The 21107-nt window shown below is 33.4% G+C and overlaps 1 long non-coding RNA gene across 5 annotated transcripts; it reads left to right on the forward strand.

Moving 5' to 3' along the window:
- The first annotated feature begins 5434 nt into the window (after window positions 1-5434).
- On the forward strand, window positions 5435-20791 carry LOC128240020 (uncharacterized). 5 transcript variants are annotated; one of them, XR_008262006.1, is made up of 7 exons: window positions 5435-6171; window positions 13806-13900; window positions 14653-14788; window positions 15051-15154; window positions 16204-16281; window positions 17179-17285; window positions 18613-20791. It is a non-coding gene; the product is annotated as an uncharacterized LOC128240020 (long non-coding RNA). The 5 variants fall into 5 exon arrangements; XR_008262007.1 differs by having other exon boundaries at window positions 5435-5932; XR_008262008.1 differs by lacking the exon at window positions 13806-13900.
- Window positions 20792-21107: the final 316 nt, after the last annotated feature.

Here is a 21107-nt window from a genome sequence, read left to right on the forward strand (position 1 = left end):
AAGCAAACTGGTCCGATTGTAATGATATTTCACAATTGCTTTTGATATAAAGCCCAATAAAATTATGTATTCTACATGCTGATTCGACAATAATTGGTAGATTTATTGTTTTTATTTATTATTCAAATATAAACAGTTTAAGAAATAAATTTTACAGTATCCAGGAAATTTTATTGGAAAATACAGTTGATTTATTGTTTATTCTAGAAACTAAACTTGATGACTCTTTTCCTAATTCTCAATTCGCAGTGGACAACTACCATATGTGGCGAGTTAACAGGACATCGAAGGGAGGAGGCATCATAGCCTACCTGCGTTCAGTAATTGCCGGTGAAAGAAAACCAGGACTTGAGTTCAAAGACATAGAATCTGTATGTGTTGAGGTAAAATTAAACAATTCTAAATGGATCATCTATGGTACTTATAAACCACCATCTTTGAACAAGGACATTTTTCAAGAAAACTGTGATTTAACTCTAGTCTTTAAACAAATATGACAACTTGTTAATCATTGGAGACCTAATTATTAACATGCTTATTGATGACAAATGTGTACCTCTTAGAAATTGCTGTGATATTTTTGACCTTGAAAATATTGTTAAAGATCCTACTTGCTACCCTGTTAACAGTAGCCCTACATTATTAGATGTTATTTTAACCACAAGCAAGAACCTACTCGGCGACATTGTTAATTTTGATTGTGGACTTAGTGATTGTCATAATTTTATTGGTGTACAGTTCAAACAGGAAATAGATAAGATGAAGAATAGGTTCTGCACTTATAGAAGTTTTAAACATTTTAATATTGAAAATTTTAACCAGGATTTATCCAAAAATCTTTTAACAGTAGATATGTGCCAGACAGATGTAAACAAAATGTATAATGAATTTAGCAAAACTTTTACTGAAACTGCAAACAAACATGCCCCATTAAAAAAGAAAAAGATTCTCCAAAGACCAGCCTAATTCATGAATAAAGCTTTAAAAAATGCCATTTATAAAAAAAGAATGCTTTTTAATAAATTCAACATGAACAAATCAACCAAAAACTGGGAAAATTTCAGGAAACAAAGAAATTTAGTAACTAGCTTGAGTAGAAAATCTTTAAATAAATATTTCATTGACAGATGTGTGGGGGGTTGCAAATCAGCTGACTTTTGGCCTACTGTCAAATCTTTTCTTACTAATAAGGGGAACATCAAGCACAAAGATACCATCTTACTTGAAAACACAGAACCAGTAACAGACCAACAAGAAGTATGCAATGTTTTCAATGATTTCTTTGTCAACGTAGCCAAAAATATTGGAAATAATTCTCTTGATGTAAATGAAAACCATACAAGTATTGTATCAATTAAGCAAAACAACCGAACTTCATTTTAAACCTGTAGAGTCTAGCTTTATTGCTAAACAAATTGACAAATTATGTATCAAAAAAGCAACAGACGCTGATGGTATCTCATCTAAACTGGTAAAATTAGCTAAACCTGTCATCGCCAATCACATTACTTCTATCGTAAACAAGTCATTTTCAACATCAACTTTTCCTGATAGTTTAAAAATGGCACAAGTTACTCCTTTACATAAAAAGAACAATAATCTCGCGAAGGGGAACTACCGTCCAGTCAGTATTCTTCCAGTAATGTCAAAAATATTTGAACGCGCCATGAACACGCAATTAGTTGAATTCTTTGAACAACATTTTAATATATTCTTGTCTGCTTTTAGACCAAATTTCGGATGCCAAACAACACTTTTAAAAATCATTGAAGACTGGAAACAGGCACTAGATGAAAACAAATATGTAGCGTCAGTACTGATGGACCTCTCCAAAGCGTTTGACTGCCTTCCTCATGATTTTCTTATCCTTAAATTAAAATACTATGGCGTTAGTGAAAATGCACTTCACTTAATCAAATGCTATTTGAGCAATAGGAACCAATGCGTTAAACTAGGTGAATTTACAAGTGACTTTAAACATATTTATAAGGGAGTGCCCCAAGGCTCTATCCTGGGGCCTGTCTTGTTTAATATTTTCATAAATGATATTTTCCACTTTGTCAACAAAAATAAATTATATAACTATGCTGACGATAACACTCTGTCACATTCTGATCACAATATAGATGACGTTAAAAACACCCTAGAACAAGACAGTATCTCTTTGATAAACTGGTTTCCAGATAACAAAATGCAAGCAAACCCAGACAAATTTCAAGCCATAGCTATAGGTCCTAAATCTAAAAAGTGCAATTTAACCATCAAACTTGAGAATAGTATCATCCCATGCGAAGAAGAAGTAAAATTATTAGGTGTTACTATAGATTTTAGATTAAATTTCAATACCCATGTTTCAAACACCTGTAAGAAAGCATCAAGGCAATTAAATGTGGGAAAAATCTCTGTAAATTAGGTAAACTTAACATATACTACTCTTTTATTATGTCAAACTTCAATTTCTGTCCCTTAACCTGGCATTTCTGTGGAGAAGTAAATACTAATAAGATTGAAAAGATTCAAGAGAGAGCATTACGGTTTATCTACAATGACCATACATCAAAATATTCTTCTTTATTAATCAAGTCAAATCTACCATCATTAAAAATTAGAAGATTAAGAACTATTGCATTAGAAACCTTTAAGATCATAAACAAACAAACACCAGTTTATCTTCACGATTTAGTTAAAATAAAAAATAACTCTTATTCTTGTAGATATAGTAACACCGCAGAGGTACAAAGTATGGCCTCAACTCTTTCCGTTCAACAGCGCCCAAACTCTGGAATTCACTCCCTTAGCACTTTCGTGACGAAACAAACCTGAGTCAGTTTCGGATTTTGGTCAACGCATGGAACGGACAGAGTTGCAGGTGTTCTTGTTGCGCTTTTCATAGTTAAACCTTCCCCTCTTTTGTTTCTACCCTGACTGTTTTTGTCATTATGCCACGCTTTGATTTTTGCCAAGCTTTGCTTTTTGTCTTGCTTTTTAGTTTAGTTATGCTTAGTGCTTACTTAGCCTGTATTGCATCAATCATATCTATTTCTAATCAGTGCTTTTGTCATAGATATCCTTTGCTTAAAATTATATTTATGTGCTTGCATGTTCACTGCATAAATGTTTGCAGCAACTTCTGAGAGGCTGGTGCTAACATGTCATCTTGAATCTGATTCAAGCTGATATGTGTTTTAGTATCTTTTTAAGACACGCACACTTGTGCTATTTTTTCCTCTCAGTTTTTTTTTTTATAAATTTTCATCTTAAGTTCTTTTTAGACGACGGTCAAGATTAGCGCCAGCATCCCAGTTTTTAAATGTGTATACTGTATGTGATATCTGTATTTTTTGTCTTAATCATGTGCTAATTTACTTTTAGTTAGGTACAATTTCTTACATATTTTAATATTTTATATGTACATATGTATTAGTATGTGATATCTATATTTTGTCTTAATAATGTGCTAATTCTTAATTAGATTCAATCTCTTTAATATTTAAATATTTTATATAGATATATGCTTGTAATAATATATATATATATATGTAGTCGGTCAATAGCTATTCATAGCTAATGTTTTCTCTGTTATGTCATACCGACTGAAAATAAAATTTGATTTGATTTGATTTGATTTGTTCTTTCTACTTTTGTTCACTTTAAGACATTTTTTTTGACTGAATGAAATTATGGTTATGAAAATCGGCCAGGCACTTATTATTTGAAGATATTGAGAATTTTAGAAAAGCTCTTGGTGCTTACTCGGTGAAATATATAACGATCTTACACTGAAAAAATACACAATTATCCTCTTGTGCAATAGGATGTTCCATTCGTAATTTTGATTATTGAACAAACCAGAAAGTCCGACACCGATGACATTAAAGATCGCATACGTGTTACGCAATGCTGTTAAGGCATTCTTCCTCCAAGAAAAGTTCATGAATTACAAAATACATGACGCATAATGTCATGGGATCCTCCAATTAACTAGAATAATTAGTTTAGTGTAATTTAGAAACTAGTAATGTTTAACTTACATTATTAAAAAGGATGCAGAATGGTAGCTCAGGTTCACCTGTCACGTTGTTATTATCATATGAAATTAACCATGAAACAATGTCTAAAGTTGCTGTAATTTCAAAGAGAAGATGAGTGTTGTTGCAGGATCAAATTTAGATACATTATTTTCGTTTAGTCTTCTAAGAACTTCAACGGTTACGATAATGGAAAAACAAACGAAATAATTGGACAAGCTTATACATTGCCACTAGTCATCGACGCTTAGGTAAGTGTTTAACAATATGCACATTCGTAAAAAGAATATTTATGTCTCAATACGTTCCTTAAAGATGCATTCCTGCAGTGTTGCCTAATAATGATTTGTCTGGGAAAATGTTATTGAATAGGATGTATGTTGAAATACCAGTGTTGGTTCAGAATTGTGAACTCTGTTTGCTTCAATTTTACGGAACATTTAATTGATTTCTAAATTTCAATAACTATACAGCTACATGTATACTCTCCTAGTGCATCAATGTTTCAATTCATTATATTTGATGTATTTCTAATTTGAAACTTATAGCACTGCAGTATGAGGTAAGTGGAGCTGACCAATGACGTGCTCTTCCAACGGGATCATGTGCCAACTAACTGCCTCGAAACTGAATAGTAACCAATTGTCTGTCTTTCCTCAGATATTAATCAGGATTAATAAAAATACATCGCGGATAAATTAAAAAAATCCAATTGATTTCAAAAGCCTCGTAAACTTGATGGATTTAAGGTTCTTATTTGGCATTAAGGGTTGATGGTGTTTGATTGATTGATGAGAAAAGCCTCAGTTCAATTTTAACCATAATATTTCTCTTGTCCAATTCATGTAGAGTTTCAAACAACACTAGCATTGGGCACGTTGGACTTGCCCTGCTCAATGTGCATTGTTTATCTGAAATGAGCGGCCACATTTTAATATTGTTGTTTACGTAAACACTCGGAGACTTTGGAACAGTTACCACAAATTATTATTTTTTAACGGCTATGTTTGTTTTGTTTCGGTTTAGTATGAATCTGTGAACATATTTCGCCGTTTCAATGGGAAAGTGCTTATGGGTTAATAAAAATTATGAAAGGAATATGATTTTTTCAATGTTGACAACTCTTACTAATCTGTACTTAAAATGTGTGATAAAGAACCTTGCGTGTAAAAACTTCCAAAACGGCGTTTTACGTGAATTAGCTAACGGTTGAAACGAAATATTTTAAAAAAAATCGCTGTTTTTTTACTGGTTGCCGGTTATATGAGCTCGTTATTTTATATATATATATATATATATATATATATATATATATATATATATATATATATATATATCTACTACAGATATTAAGGTGACCATATATATATTAATCTAGGCATTATGGGGACCGCTGGGTTAAGGCGACAAAAATTGGTCTCCTTAATATTTTCAGTCCAGATTTGATGTATCAAATGTCAATAAAAATGTCCATTGACAGTAAGTTGATAAGCTTGAATGTTTATTTACGAGATCATTTCATTGTTTTAAATATTATTCTCTTTTAATATTAAAAAAAATATTCTTAAACTTTTGTGTTAGTATATTTGTGTATCCATAAAAATAGCTATTAAGGCGACCAGGGAAAAAATCATAATTTTGGTCAAAAATAGCTATATACTAAGCATTTTTTATTTGTTTTACTTTATTTAAAGCTTATTGTATATTATCCCGAAGTTTCATTCCATAAAAAACAGAAATGAGGAAATTCGATATTTCGTGTACCATCAGCATCCAAATTTTCAAGTATACAGAAATTTAACTTTCCGGAATATAACGGAAATTTTCGGGTATCTCCGTGGTACCATCTCCGTGCAATTATGCAGTATGGCGTTCATCTCTTACAGAAAGAGAATGGTAACTTGGTAAGTGTTTAAAATACATATTCAACGTTTTTTCGTTTATTTTTATGACTTTTGTACAGTTGTATAAATCGTCCACCCTTTGGATGAAAAGCAAATGATTTATCCGGATTTTGTTCATCCGAAACTAAATCACTAGTATCAACATCCGGTGTAATTTTTGCTTGTATTTTGGAGAAACTCGATTGATTTCTAGCAAACTTGGTTTACCACTACTGTACATCGTCGCTTATTATTATTTGGTATGTTCCAATCTAAAAAGTGATTTGCTCCCATAACATCTCAGATTTTAATAAATAAAAGACAAAGGATACAAATGCCTTACATTTTGTTTGTCAATGTCATGTCATTAGTCATTCTCATCACCTTTGAATAGCAGAACAGAACGAACACTATCACCAATTCGTATTGTGGCTTTTTGCATGTGTCTTATATTCTCATATTTGATAATAAATGCAACAATAAAATATTTCCCTTATTCTGCCACAGTTATGCACCAGTCAATTGTAACAATGGCGCCCAGGTCTTGTTTATACCGGGGATAGCAGGGGAAATGGGCCATGTTTTTACCTTCCAGGTGGACCGGCAGTGCTGAGTGAATGCCGTGTTATTGTTTTTGCGCTGATAACAGGGATTGGGCCTAACCTAGGATGCCCCCAGGGGCATTTGACGGGGATCTGGTCATTTCGTAACCTTACCATTTCGTAACTGCTGATCTTGGTTATTTCGTAACCATTCTGTTAGTCAATTCGTAACCGTCAAGTAATCAATTGCTCATATAATAACCACCATTTAACAAGGTGATAAATAGTACACTTAGCACCTCGTTAAGTGTATTGTTCGAACCTGGATGTATATGGCACAGCAACCAAGACACCAATTGGGAGACATTACTCGAATTCTCACTAGTAACAAGCCAATAATTTATGTTACTCAATAGTTATTAGATATATATATATCATGCTAAAGTAGAAATGATTTGTTATACTACCAAAATATGTTAATTATTTTCTTACATTTTGCTTACTTATAAACAATAATTAAAGACTGATCGCGATGTATTTTTGAGTAAAATTACGTTTACATAAATGATCATTCTTGACCTATTTCATTGACTATATTTGTTTGAATTGTTTAAAACGAACAAAATTTTTTTCTTTTTTTTTCTCAATTGATTCATATTCTGCATACTTTATATCCGAAACCGACAAAAAACAACCTTAAATTATTTGTTAGGCCAAATAAAAAAATAGGTCTGTTTCAGGTTACCCGACCGACCCTATTTTTTCCCGCCGACCCTAACCTATTTTTCCCTGAAAAAAATGTGATTTGGGTACGAAAAGCATTTGTTACGAAATGTATGTACGTAAGGTTGACAATATTAGAGTTGGATTTTTTTAATGTATTTACCGTACTTCACCTTAGAGTTCGGACACCTTAAAATAATTAATTTTTCGCTCTACCAATTCATAGAAAATAATCATTTCTACATTTTATTTACATGTATGGTAAACCTGCCTTTTTTCTTCATGTCTGCATTTTACCACTTATTATTTTATCCGTAGTTATCAATGGTTATTACGCCTATAAGTCACTGTAGCTCCTTCATCAAGATGGTTAAAATCCCATTCAACACCATTTTATACATGCATTGAAATGAATAAACACCTTTTATCGGCTTCAGATCAAACAGTCCCATTTTGTGACGTCACATAACTCAGTTATACCCACGAGGATCTCATGGAGAGCATGGATATTGTTATGCAGGATTAATGTGTCTGGTGTTTTTTTATTGTAACTTGAGTATTGCATTTATAACTTTAATTCATCACATTTAATAGTTACCTGTATCATTGAATGTGTTGACTTTATTGTTTTCATGCCAAGAAATCCTATCCAATTTTCAATTAAGAAGGAAACCCCTGTATGCCAGCATATACCTGGATTTTAGCAGCATATGCTTTATGTTCCATTCAGTGGTTTTGTGCTAAGGGTTAAAGGACTGACTTGGTTCTCCATGAATTTTTTATCAGTTATCTGCTGTACAGCTAATTCATTTCATTTAATGGCCATTAAGACCAGCATGAAATTCAGGGGAGCAATAATTTTGGTCATTTTTCGGAAAAATCTTTCTATAGTGCATGGTTCTTAGATTTAACGCTTCATCTCATTTTGTTGATTACGACACTTGTCAAAAATAAAAATAAAAATTCAATAATAGTTTATTATTAAGTATTGACATGATTTTCTTAACTATAAAAAGTATAATTATTAATTAACTAAGCTAAGCATTACATCTTTGATATTGTTTATGAACAATCTCCTTGATAACAATATTTAACTATCTAAACCACACTCTTGTTATTATGTTTAATTATGTTTAAAGATTGAAAACATCAAGTACAAATGTACTAACTATATTTCTTAGTTCCCCGACAGCTAAATATTTTCCTCACGCCGGCCAAATCCTAATAGCCTCTTATAGAACAATACCGTAATCAAGTCGTTTAATTTAACAACTTGAGTACGGTATTGTTCTATAAGAGGCTCTTAGGATTTGGCCGGCGTGAGGAAGTTTTTTGAAACAAATAGAATCACAAACTTTCACTTTCAGTCAAACTTATCAACTTCCGGCTCAAAATGTTATGACTCATGTATATTTAATAAAATGATACCGGGGAGTTGTTTATCTGTGGATGTCGAAAATCTGCTTAAAGGGTCTATACTCCGTATGATAAAATAGCGGAAAAAAAGAGAAAATTTTCGAAAACTGACATAAACTTGGCATCGATGAGTACAATGCATTGAAACTTACTAACTGAAGAACCCGGTCTCCGACACAGTTTTTTTTTTACATTTTGGTACTTTTTTTTACAATTATGATAAAGCGTAACACAGTCCATTAGATAATTGTCCTGAGATTCGTTACAGAAGAAAACTTTTTTGGTGCGAATCTGGTGTACAGTCCCTTTAAGGGTTCATTGTACTTTGCGCTCATTATAAATAGATAAATGAAGGGTCTTCGCATTGATACAAAAAGCTTAGTTCCTTCATTCACAGCAACATATAATTGATTAACGCAAGATTAGCAGCATCAGTAGAAGTTATATGATAGTTAGTAGAAGGAATAGTAGTAGCTGTTGTTGTAGAAGTGGCAACAACAACAACAACAATTCAGCAGGAGCGGCAGTAGTTTAGGGGTATCATCATCATCATTATCATCATCATCATCATCATCGGTGGTGGTGGTGGTGGTGGTGGTGGTTGTGGTGGTGCTGACGGTGGTGTTGACATTGGCAATAGCAGAAGCAGTAGTGGCAGTATCAACAACAATAGCTGCAGCATTACCACCTGTATTACTAAGACTTAAGAGCACACATATTAAATGACCAACATAGTCGGTTCTGTTCGGTGGGGTTAAATACCTGTTTACAGTAACGTTCTGAGTCATGTTATTATTTGGGGTGGGGGTGGGTCAATATTTTACAGAAAAGGAGTCACTCAAGGACAGCGACCATTGTTGTGAGTTTATGTCGGTCAAAACATGTTCTTTCACAGGTCACGGTATGAAGACACTGCCAGATGAACACAAAACTAAGCAATTTTTTTAGATTGAAACATTGCAAAAACAAATCCCAATCAGTTATACGAAAATGCATTTTAACCGCCTCATGTGTTCATGATAATATGAACAAAATTGGAGTAAATTTAACATTCGGAGATTCAGTTTCGCCAATGTGATATATTTTTTCAAGTTTCGTTTATATTTCCCATTTTCCATGGTGTATACGTATACTTACGAACTCAATATTTTATACAGTGAAATAAAAACAACAAAGCTTTAAAAATGAACAATAAGAGTGTGTGTTTTTGTTAAAAAATGTGAACCCAATAAATCTGACATTTTAAAATCAATATCCATACGCTTAGTAAAGCATACCCTTAAATATAATTTGACCTACGAGACGGCCAGATTCATATATAATGTAATATAGATTACATTTTCATTCCAAATAAAACGGTTGGTTAAGCATACCATTTTCATTAACATCTGTCATACACATGTATGTCTAAAACGATAATGTTACTCATTAAAAACATCATATTTTTGTTTAAGAATAAGTAAATAATAAGTTTTACTAAATTAAGTACTCTGTAATTTTAATTAATTGTAGTTAACACTTGATACTTCTTCACGTCTTTCTGGGCAAAATTAAATACATTCTTCCAAATCTTGACCCAAACTACAGCAACTCCCTAGATATGAAAACATGATTAAACACATGGTCAGATTCTCGGTCAATTAGGGGTTAATGTGTAGCTGAAATTGGCTCTTGTGTAGAAATGAAAAGTGGAAAAATTGGCTGGTATTTCTTGGCATGATTGATGTTTCAATGAGTATTACTGTACGATTATTGCTTCATAAAGTCTATATTAAAAGTGTGATACAAGTTTCAAAGTTAATTGGCGGATCGTTTTACAAACATGTCATGTCTGTGTTTTCTTAATCTCTGCATTGCCCTTGTTGTTTCTTTAATCCTCCATTGAATATATCACACATCCTTTTCACCAGGCAATAAATCGTTTAGGATGGGTAGTAACCAACTAACTTATCACAGTGATGTATACGGTTAGGTAATCTAGCCAGGCATTGTAACGATAAAGATCAATAATTTTTGTCTGTGAGACTTAGTAACTGTAGAAGTTCAGTCGATGTCCTTTGGGTGTCCGAAAATTAGGTACCTAAAATAAATTATTTTTGAAAATAATAATGGATGTCCGAATTTATAGAATGTCCGAACTCTTAAGGTGAATTACGTTTGTGCTTGTGTGGCAGGTATGTTTCAATTCTTGAACTATATTTTCTTGTCAGATACAAATGTGTCAGATACTGACTTTCGGATTGATATGTCAGACTTAAGTGTGCAATTTTTGCAATAAAACCTGCATGTTACTTGTTCTTCAAACCTGAACCCCAAGGTCCTCTTGACAGCATTGAGGTTTCCTTGGCTAATGGCTTATATGGTAAATTTGCCGTCCCACTCTTCATGTAATTATGTTTCAAGGAGGTTAGTATTCTACAGAGGGTGATTGAAAGCAAACGGGTGCATAAAGAAAAGTAAAACCGTTCCTGGAAAGTCTCAAATAATAGCAGAGTGGTGTACCATAACTTAGTTGAAATCCAACCATCATTGTCAAAAGTATTTAACCAGACAAATAAAGAATGTTTCCTTTGAAGCATGTAACATGTTTAAAAACTACTGATAAACCTGAAAATTGATGACTTTTATTTTTGTTACTTTCTGAGTCAACAGTTACTGAAATCAATATATCAAAAAAAAATAATAAAAAAATAAAAAAAATATTCCGACCTACCTACCCTATTTTTTTTAGCAGTGTTACCTGAAACACACCTATTTTTTATTTGGCCTTATGGTATTAATTTCCAATAACAAGATACAAAATTAAACATATCGGCACATTCTTAATACAATAAGCATATAAAAAGCGCATAATCTCATTCGGCAAACTCACTACATTTTACAATACTTCTATGCAATTTAATGAAAAAGAAATTCTAAAGTAATATGGTCTATATATTTAAAAAATATTGGCTTAAGGTCACAATTCCTCTCAATGGTAGAACATCTATGAATTAAAAAATTATTACATTTAATATTCAGCCTGCTTATAATATTTCCTTCGCAACATAAAAAAATAGCTAGTGTGAATGTTTCTATTTGTCATAGTTTCAGAGTTTATTGGCAAATCGCACTACACTATTAGGAATAAAGAAGGAATACAACTACTAGATTTAACTTTGTTTATGTTGTTATTTTTATGTTTTATACTTACAGTAAACTTATTTTGTAAATTCAAATGGTATTAAATTAATTCCTCATAATTATAGGAGTCAACGGTTAAGATATGACCATTCGATTTCTTAACGGGTACGAATTGACTAACACAATGGTTACGAAATGACCAACAATGAGCGGTTACGAAATGATCATAATTCATTTGACAGGGCTTTTACCAGCTGTTTGTCTGTGCAGAGCGGGAATTTTACCTGGGATTGGCTGGACCGAAAGTCAAAGTCCCCGCTATTAGCAGGACCTTGGGGGCCCATGCTGCAATTGACTGTTGCATTATTTGGATTTTTTCTTAACTTTACGACACGCCCCCCTACAGTATTTTATAGTCAAGTTTAGTAATATTTTTTTACAGAAATTGGATAACTTAACAAGTAAAGTAAACTGTACTGAGCTTTTAAACAAACCTACATACTTATAAATCAAAATTGATATTTTAGGGTCTACACTGAATAAACCCAAAATGTTAGTTTTGATTTGCTAAATTCGAACAGTATTTAGTCAATCCACACAAAATTTACAGGATCATCAGATAACAAATTTTCTAAAAATTCTCCGTTTGCCAAATAGGGAAGACAGGATTAAGTGGGATTAAAAGGTTGCTATCTGTGACCAAAAAAATACTGTTCAAAATTGTGAGTATTCATTTATCTTTCGTTCAGTATAGAGCATGCAATGGCATAGTGGTTGGATTAGATAATCTGACAGCGGTGCTGGACGTCAGGAGTTCAAATATTGTTGTGAGTTCAATGTACCAAAAGAATACCTTTGGAATACACTACCGGGTATTATCTATAAAAATGGCAGAGCAAATTGCCCATATTGTAGTAATGTCTTAGATCCAGCTTGGATAACTTGGACACAGTAAGCGGTTCACACCCAGGGAAATTCTCAGATAAAACAGCGCCTATAAACTTGAACATTACATTTTTCATTGAGACAATTAAAGAAAAAACATTATTGCTGATCTTCTGAAAACAAATCCTCTAACATTCAAATATTTAATTTGTTGGATGAACTAAGGTTTACATTGATAAGAGATTGCTTCAGTTGGATTTAAACTAATCACCAACAAAAATATATGCATTTATATCACACAATGTAAACAACTGCGCCACAGATCTTATCTGTATGTTTTGGGTTTTTAAAATTTAGCAGTTAAATATAGATTAGCATACTGGTAGGTCTGGTTGGTCTGTTGCTTTAGTTGCTAAGTAAACATAATGTCAGTGATTTCATCACTATTTCTATTAAAATATCAGTTTTCCTCTTCAGGGCTTCTCACATTTGCACCATTTTTTTACCATTTGAATCATAAAAAGATAACAAACACATGAACTTAACACTTTGTGAATATTTAAGGAATGTAAGGGGTCAGATTTCAGATTGCTCATTATTGCTGGAACACTAAATACTTTATTTGATTGTGTACACTGCACTTTCTTGTTAAGCATTCATCCAAATCATTTGGGTAAATTTTGGCAGAAAAACTGCTTTTGGATTTATACTGGTCATCAAAACCGGCACTGACAAAACATAAGACGTGTTTAATTAATGTGCGGGAAAGAGGTTTAAAGGTGTCGGCCCACAACGAAAGGCTTGCGGGTAACAGTACCCCTTTAAGTAGTTCTTGAAAAAAATGATTCTCTGAGGTAGCATTTGATTATGTGTACATTGTATTCTTGTATGTATTTTCAAGTTAACACATGATTTATATAAGGTTTGTATAATTTTAGTTTTATTTAAGTTTTAAAATTTTGATATTTTTTTTAAGATTTGCCTGCCCCTGTCTGAACACTTAAATTCTTGGTCTTTGGTCTATTGTCTGCAACTTCAAAACACACTTTTTGGAACAGGACACATTTTCCTGATATTTTATCCAGTTTGACTGCAATATAAGTTGTATTTATCAATAATTTAAGTAAAAAATGACATTTATGTTTCCATAATTACCTGGTAGTTATTTGTTAATTTGTTTTAATTCATGGATAGGTTTATTGCAGTGTCATGGAAAGCTGGAACTTTTCAGTACACAACATGCAAACTGAGAATGAACTGTGTGTGCCGGCTTTGTGAACAAAAACGCAAGGCGGCTATGGTAAGTTGCGTCAAGATATCCTTGGGACCCCCCCCCCCCCCCCCCTGGACACGCAATACAATTCGTGTTTCGCTGATCTGTTGGCTGGGATCAGAATATCCATTTAGGGATTTAGATATGTTACCCCAGTCACCAGGCTGAATGTTTAACCGTCACCAGACACTCTGCCATGAATGTGAGAGAGTTTAAAGCTATTTCTTATTTTCCTGTGTAACTATATTGATGTTTGATTAAATTTACGCCGTCGTGTTACTGAGTAACAATTTGAAATTGGGCCAAAATCATCAAGCTAGAGCTTTGCATAATCTTTTTCAAACTTCTGGGAGATTTCTGCCCTTGAAAGTATTTGCTCGCAGCCCGCCTCAAAGTTACACTTCGTTCAGTATTTAAAGCTTTCGGATACACTTTTTTGTTAATTTGAGATCTTAATGACGCTACATTGTACTTCTAAGTAAATAGATGCTCAAAGTAACAAGATGCTCTGGGTGTTCACTGGGTGACAAAGGCTACCCAGTATTGGTTGTTTCTTTTTTTTGAAAAGATGTTTCTAGTGAATTGCCAAGTTGCAGTGGTTTTGACGCCACAGAACCAGCACAGCTCCATGACAAATATATATGTTTTCGTCATTGATGTCAGTACTGCTGTATTGGTGGCCTCACAATTTCTGTGTGGAAATGTCATCTGATACACTCATAACGGCGTATTTCTAGCATAGCTTTCATAAGTGCATGGCCATTCTCTGTCATTTTCAGATACACTGTGTTGTGTGTGGATAAGAAATGCAGAGTGGTACCACCAATTACCTAAGTAACCATTCCCCTAACAGACAAAAGGCTCATGGGGACAGTTCCTGCAGTTTACAGCAAATTGTAGCCCTACAAACTTCAGGTAAGTGATAAATCTGGGCTTCAAGATATCTCTGTACTCACTTTAAGTTTATACTTCATTTGAACAAAACTTACAATTTCAGCATCAAAATCTTTCAGCATCAAAATCCAGGTTTAGATCCCAGACCGAACCTTGTCTCCTTTATTAAACTTCATTTCAGATAATCTATAAGCCACATACATGTTCACTACTTATGGCGGATAAGAACTTTCGCAAATTGATTATAAATGCGTTTTCCCAGATATACACCCTCCTCTTGCAGATACTGCCAAGCTTGGGTGCACTGGGCCGGTTATCCAGCCGTGTGGAATCAACATCTCCAGCTGAACTTGGGCCGGGAATTATATAAGAATCCTTAGCAGCATGGTGAGCTTTTGTGTATTTATTTCCAGGCTCGTATACCCGTCCAGACTTCTGTGTTTAAGCTTTCCTTTCGTCATTTTTTTAAATAAGGTATCTCAAGTCTTTCAATGAAATCACAACTTTGGAGGCTAGATTTAAATTAAGGAACCATTATGTGTAGAAAGCCTTTTGGGTGATTTAAAATCAAATTAGTAAACAGGATTCTCATGGTTCATGGTTTATAATTGGCCTTGTGGACCTTTCATTCTTTACTTTGGTAAGAGCCGCTTAGGTATGTAAGAAGGGGGGAGGGGGGGGGGGTACAGATGTGATAGTAAACAGTGTTTAATAAGGTATATTTGTTTTTATTTTATCACCATTTTGAAGGTAATGATTGTGTTATCAGGGATAAGTAACAAGTTTAACATAAACACTGTAACATGTTCTTTATTTCAAATAAAGCTATAAATTATCTCTGGAGAATTTAGTCTGATCTCCATTTCTCAGAAAATGTAGCTGTCTAAGTGCCTATTCCATCAATGAGTATCACTGTCTTTAAATTGCTGTTGTGGTACAGTTTAAATGGCAAAAGTTTTATGGCCCTGCTTGTTTGCAACTCCTCATTCATTTTTGTACAGCGAGAAAAGTAAGGGAATTCTAGAGATTTACTAGAATTATGGATTGTTTTTACTAGAATTATGAATTGTTTTTCTTGAGTTACACAGTACATAAGGAGGAATTAGTGTGTACACAACTCCTCATTTTATTCCTGTTTATTATTTATATATGTAACATAGATGTGTACAAGACCTACGGTACTGTAGAAACATGACATAAAAGAGCTCACTTTGATTAATTTCCTCAAAAAAAGATATCTTTACTGTTAAAGTAAGAACTTTTACTGCATAGTAAGTAATGTCTTCTGCTCATCTTTATGACATCATTACATGGAATGATGTCAACTTCCCAAGACACATTTCCACATGGCGCAGCTCATTTATATATATTGCTGATGGATTGTTTAGAATGGGACAGTTTTAATTGGACATAATGTTTTAATCGCCATTTTACAGAGTGCCAGCCAGTCATTGCTGTTCTTTGCATTGCTGAGGAGGACAGTCCTGCCAACATAACAGTTTGTTCAATAACAGGTAAAAAACTGGTGTCACTTTACATTTTCAACCACTGTTCGATCGTAACAATTATCAAAGAACCGGCTAGTCTCAATCATGAAGCCGCTCTAATTAGAGTCAATGAACGATATAGATCTGGATACAAGCGTCTAGATGATCGAGACTAAATTGGCAACATGAGAACATTTATTTCCTTTCCTGATTTTTGAAAATTACATGAACAAATGACAATTCTACTACCATTTAAAGCTTGATTAATTTTCGGACAAATGTGTTTGTTTTAATTTGCCTTCCGCTTAAAGTAAACGTATATATACTGGGCAAGAAGTGCTGAATTTCATCGTGAATCACAGTGATTATCCAAAGTTTGAATTTGGTTCGGACATGTTTGACGGGAATTCAAAGACATTTTTTGTCAGCCGTCTTATATCACAGGTTTCCATGCATTTTGCATACATTGGTTCATTCCAAGATAAAAATTATAACCTTTTTCAAAACGTTCAATCTGTGAGAGTGCAGCTTTAATAGACCTGTAAAGACTTGTCGATGTGAAACTTAACTCTCAATCAAACTATGGTAAAAGATCAAATGCGGGGCTCCGTGTGCGGCATAGACTGCTAATTTTTATTTAATATGATGAAGAGCTAGTTAAGTTATCTTTTTTAAAAGTCTTCATTTGAAGCAAAAAAATGTTTCAATACCCTGTATGAATTTTCTTCACCGGATATTGATTCATAAAAATCATTGCTCCAGGGTGCGGAGTTACTTTTTGATATATGTCTATATGGAAAAATCTTCTCCTCAGAAGTCAACTTTGTTCCCCAATGTGCAAGGCACAATCGGTGAAAATAATTTCAGTAAAAGTCACTGATTATTATTATTGTGATTATTATTAATAAACTTTTACTATTTCAGGAGACAAACAGAAACACAGAGGTGCTATACATTCCGATGGAAAATACAACAAAAGCATCTCCCATCATTTTGGCGTGGCTCAGATCAAGAGGAGAATTTTAAGAAAGGTAATAACTGAGCAACTAAGAACATGCACGTTGCACTGGTCAGAGTGTAAGATCCATCTCGCTTCATAAGAATTGATAATCATCAATGTATTAAATCAAGAAATTGAAATCAAGAAATTGAAACGTAAGTGTCTTGTCTTTTGCAGTGTTTTTGAAATAGAATATAATTTAAAAAAAAAACTAAATTATTTTTTAATATGATTGTAAATGTGTGATGTTTTCTTCCGATCATTCTCTCTCAAAAACCAGATACAAAAAACATATTTGTAGATTTTTATACGCCCGAAGGGTCGTATTATGTTATGGCCTCCATCGTCTGTCCGTCTGTCTGTCCGTCCGTCCGTCTGTCCGTCCGTTAGCAATTCCGTGTCCGGGCCATAACTTGGTAACTAATAAAGCAATTTTCAAATAACTTTATACAAATCATCACTACATTAAAAGGATGTGTCGCGCGCAATTTCCAGGTCCATACCTGAAAGACTAGAATCACCATGGGGGGGGGGGGGGCGTTAGCAATTCTGTGTCCGGGCCACATCTTTGTTACTCGTCCGTTAGCAATACCGTGTCCGGGCCATAACTTGGTAACTAATAAAGCGATTTTCAAATAACTTTATACAAATCATCACTACATTAAAAGGACCTCGAGCCGAATCTTCTTCGGGCGTATAATGCTCCGTTTCGCGGTGCTCTTGTTTTGTTTTACTTGTAAATATAGTTTTAAGTTTGTATTTTAGGCAAAGCCTTTTATTCTGCTCAATACAAACTTAAATATTGTAAGAGTTATGGCCCTTTGTAATTTTTAAACAAATACATTTTATTTCATGTTTTTGTAAGCCCATTATTTAGGGACTTTTAATATTTTCACCAGCAGCATTATAAAGTCAGACCAAAAGTGTCCAGTTAGTGTCCAAACAATAACTAAGTTAGAATCCTTTCTCAAATCAGGTGAGCGATATAGGGCCATCTCTGTGTTTGTCTGACAAAAAAACAATAATCAATCTTTGAGTTAAATTGACAAAATATTGTTGTAGAATGGTTTGTGAAGACATACTATTGGATTACTTTTGTGTCAATAGGATTAAGGTTTCTGCACATAAAAATTATTTAGAATAGCATTTGGGTCAGTCGGTTCACGTTCATAATTACTGATAGTATAAGTGGAAGCAGTGACTTAAAATTAATTACCAAACAGTTTCTGCTCAATTGCTTTGAGTTAACATACGAGTTATGAAACTTGGAATACTAGTTCTTGGTGGCATAAATGAAAGACCTTGTTTTGTCACATTGACTTGTAATCAAGCACTAACTTCCTCTAAAACAATTTCAGGTGATGGTTGGGCACACACAAGAAGACATAGATCACATGTGTCCAGGCATATGAGTAGACAGGAGTTTCACACTCTGCCAAACTTACTTCATCAGAGGAGCAGAAAGCTTCTCAAGATCCCGCACTGCACACTTAGATATAGTCTTTGACTACAACAAGGGGATGAAAGTACAGAGAGGTCCAATTGAAATCAATTCTGTGCTGCGTCATTTCTTCATTCTGGAAGTCGATGGACATGATTTATCATGGCATCAGGTGTGCAGTTTGTCGACTATCAGCAGTCTTGTTCACCAGTTGTGCAACTTGAGCTGGTAGCTTTATTGCTTGAAGCCACATCATAAGAGGGGGAAGGTGCAGGCTCATCAAAAAGTCTCAAAAGTTGAAACTAGGAAAAGAAGTTCGTCAAGAGTGTGAATATTTGCTTTGAAAACCATCGTTACGATGATTTGGTTTCCTTTGAAACTTGATACATACTATGTGTATGTTGAATGAATTGAGATGCTTAAATAAAGAACCGCTATTCAAATATCAGGAAACTGCATTTTTCATACTAAAGGGTAAATGATGTCGCCATTTCCTGTATGTATTTAAATGAGATATGTTTCCACAATTAATATTTTTAGGGAATTTTTCTCATCCTAATGAATGAGATTAAATTGTACAGCGTTATATGAGCTTAATATGTGTTTTCTGTTTCTTTAAAATTGGTGAAAAATTGTCAGAAGATAATTAGACCATTATCCATTACTGCAATCATACAATCAAATATACAGGGACAAACCCACTGGGCATATAATATAATTAAACCCTGTTCAGGGGCACGAGGCAAACAGAGTTACTTTCAAACGTTAAAGCTGCACTCTCACATTTTGGACGTTTTGACAACTTTTCTCATTTTATGTCTTGGATTGGAACCATCCAATTTTTGCGAAAAATTAAATGGCAGATTTTTCTATTTAAGTTAAAACATTGATGTTTTATGCACTTTTCTTAAACCGTTAGTAACATTAATTTTTGAACGGAAATATGAAATCTGTGATCTGATCTTTTGTCAGCAATCTTTTATCATTGGTTTGCAGATAATTACGCAAAAAATTGCTCATTCAAAAACAAAAAAAGTTGTGAAAACGGTATATCTGTGGGAGTGCAGCTCTAAATGTTTAATTTCTTGATTTTACTACTGTATTAGAAATAACAGGGGTTGGGGCATATTTTTAGTGTTTTTATTGCTTTTTATGATTCATACAGTCATACTTTATTCCTCAGGGCATAACTTACAAATAGACAAAACTGGAAAATGGTCGTTTCAAAAGGCCAAAGATAATGCAAGTTGAACAACCATATTGTTCATGGCTTGTATTTTTGGTATATTTTGTTGCATATGCTATAGAAAAGTTGAAAGTTAAAAATAAATTCATAGTTGAAATGATGGCTTTGAATGGTATTGTCAGATGAGAAAAGGCACTTTTAAGAAATAGGTATAATGGTACTTTATTTATTTTGATCAATTTTAGATATTGTATAAAAATTATTATCTTATTTAGTACATGAGACCTTTTAAACAGTTATTGACAATATAACAATGTGTATATGAAGCTTTAGATCAACACTTAAAGCTGCACTCTTACAGATTGTCAGTTAAGACACAAAATTGTCTCAAAATCTGCTGATTTGGTTATCATTCCTTTAATTCAGTCATATTAGATAATTCACAATAAAACCCATCAGAAATGTAAAAGTGCCGAAAATTTCATTTACATTAAATTGTTCGTAATGCTTTTAGCCATAAAACATCATTTTTTTAACATAAATATGATAAACTGCTATCTGATCTTTTTTCAGCATTCTTATATCACTTAAAATTGGGTCTAGACATTTATGCAAAAAAATTGTCCATTTATAGACAAACAATAAAAGAGTACCGGTAGTCAAAACGATCAATCGTTGAGATTGCAGCTTTAAATACACCTTTTAAGACCGCTGTAAAATTCCAATGGTTTGCCTAAATCGTTAAAGCTAGCATACTGTTTAATTAACAACCATACTTATTGTTTAAAAGTGTCATGATATCTTTGTACAATGTTTTTTATATAATTCATTAAAGAAGTCAAAACAAATTTGTTTATCTTGTAAATTGTTTTCTATTATTTAAATGACCCAGACAAATATGGGAACGTCAGTGCTAGTTCTTTTACTATTAACATCCCATGAAGTTTCTATTGGTGTAGCAGCAAGGAGGTGTTATATTAAGGATGCACCATTTAAACCAAATTATACATTTATATGCACAACATACAGGCGTGTAGCCGCCTATACATGAATACGCGGCTGAATCCACATGATTCTGACAAAAAAATCAACCAAAGTTGCAGTATGCGAACTTGACTACATGAATCTAAAACTGGTTATTTTCCAGTACTAAATAATGCACATCGGAACGCCCAGAATGCACTAGATTGCACCATGGTTTTCAAAATTTTCAAGTTTGCCCCGAA

Source organism: Mya arenaria, chromosome 1 (assembly GCF_026914265.1).
Source record: "Mya arenaria isolate MELC-2E11 chromosome 1, ASM2691426v1".
NCBI lineage: Eukaryota > Metazoa > Mollusca > Bivalvia > Myida > Myidae > Mya > Mya arenaria.